Genomic DNA, 2,219 nt, shown 5'->3' on the forward strand with positions numbered 1-2,219 from the left:
CTAGCACTCTAGCTCATAATAGCTCAGTGAATAATAACACTAATACTCACTAGCTAACCATAATAATAACAATAATAATAATAATAATAATAATAATAATAATAATAATACAATTATGAGTATCTTGAGGATCAGGTACTGTTTTCTAGCACTTAAAAGAGTGTAGACCTTGTAAGGGAGGGAAATGATGAGAAATGGAGCTTCTGCTCCCAATTGGAGCCACATTATAAAGGGTTAAGGAGTTTAGCTTTTAGTCTTTAGATAATGAAGAATAATCAGAGTTATGTTAACACCTAAAGCAAAGAACAAGCTAGAGATGATATTTGTGAGTGCCAAATGAGGAAAGCCCAGAGAACTGCATGAGGCCATGTTAACAACTCATTGAACTTTATGGTGACTGACATCAGTAATGCCCTCTGGCTATAGTTACATGATGTTACCCTTTCAGATGAAAACGGAAAACTTCAGTCAAACATCTGGTTGTTTAGTCTACCCAACATCAAAGACCTGGCTATCCTGAAACTTTCAGATGTTTGGCTGAAAGGTTTAGTTTTCATCTTCATCTAAGGAGACTGGTAGACACAATCACTATGATATTTGTCAGCTTTAGGCTTGAGGTTTTCTTTTTTTAATTATAAAAACATTTTTATAATAACATAAAAGGAATTTTTTTAAAGAAACGCAAAACCTCCCTAATTCTACTGCTTAAAAACAACTAGTTTTGTTTTTGTATATTCCCTTTATGGCATATAAAGTTTACATTGCTTACCCACAGTGAACATGTGTTTTTGTCCTTCTCTTTACATTTAGTATTATATTGTAATATTTAAATTTTAAAATAATACATATTTGAAAATAATTACTATATAATATTATCAACTGTATACACTAGACTGCTACTGAATTTTTTTATATATTTTATTATGCTGTTACAGTTGTCCCAATTTTTCCCCCTTTGCTCCCCTCCACCCTGTACATCCATTTCCTCCAACAACCACCCCCTCTTATTTCATGTCCATGGGTCATGCATGTAAGTTCTTTGGCTTCTCCACTTCCTATATTATTTTTAACATACCCCTGTCTGTTTTGTACCTACCAATTAAGCTTCTTAGTCCCTGCACTTTTTCCCCTATTCTCCCCTTCCCCCTCCCAATGATAACCCTCCAAATGATCTATCTATGATTCTGTTCCTGTTCTTGTAATTTTCTTAGTTTCTTTTTTGGATTCAGTAGCTGATACTTGTTGATTTGCTGCAATTTTAATGTCCATCATTTTGATCTTCTTCTTTTTCATAAATAAGTCCCTCTAACATTTCATGTAATAATGTCTTGGTGATGATAAACTCCTTTAGCTTTACCTTGTCTAGGAAGCACTTCATCTGCCCTTCCATTGTAAATGATAGCTTTGCTGGATAAAATAATCCTGGTTGTAGGTCCTTGCTTTTCATGACTTTGAATACTTCTTGCCAGCCCCTTCTTGCCTGCAAAGCTTCTTTTGAGAAATCAGCTGACAGTCTTATGAGAACTCCTTTTAGGTAACTCTTCTTTTCTCTTGTTGCTTTTAATATTCTTTATCTTTAACCTTTGGCATTTTAATTATGATGTATCTTGGTGTGGACTTGTATGTCTATTTCCTTCACCAAATTAAGGAAATTTACTTTCATTATTTTTTCAAGTAAGTTTTCAATTTCTTGCTCTTGCTCTCTTCTTCTGACATCCCTATGATTCAGATGTTGATACATTTGGAGAGGTTCCATAGGTGCCTTATACTATCCTTGTTATTTTGAATTCTTTTTTCTCCTTACTGTTCTGGTTGAATGCTTATTTCTTCTTTATGTTCCAAATTATTGATTTGTTGATTTGAATCCCAGCTTTATCCCCTCCACTGATGATTCCCTGTAGACTTTTCATTATTTCACTTGGTGTAAACTTCATTTCTTCCCAGGTCTTTTTTAATGTGTTGCCGTACTCAATGAGTTCTTTTAGCATCATGATCACCAGTGTTTTGAACTCTGTATCTGACAGGTTGATTGTCTCCATTTCATTGTTATTTTTCTGGGGTTTTGTTTTGTTCTTTCATTTGGGCCATATTTCTTTGTCTCCTCAATTTGGCAGCCTCCCTGTCTTTGTTTCTGTGTGTTGATAGAGCTGCTTTTACACCCTGCCTTAGTAGGGTGGCCTATTGTAGAAGAGGCACCTGTAAAATTGTGTGGGGCGGAG

Source organism: Furipterus horrens, unplaced genomic scaffold, assembly GCF_987537825.1.
Source record: "Furipterus horrens unplaced genomic scaffold, mFurHor1.1.pri manual_scaffold_3, whole genome shotgun sequence".
In the NCBI taxonomy this organism is placed as follows: domain Eukaryota; kingdom Metazoa; phylum Chordata; class Mammalia; order Chiroptera; family Furipteridae; genus Furipterus; species Furipterus horrens.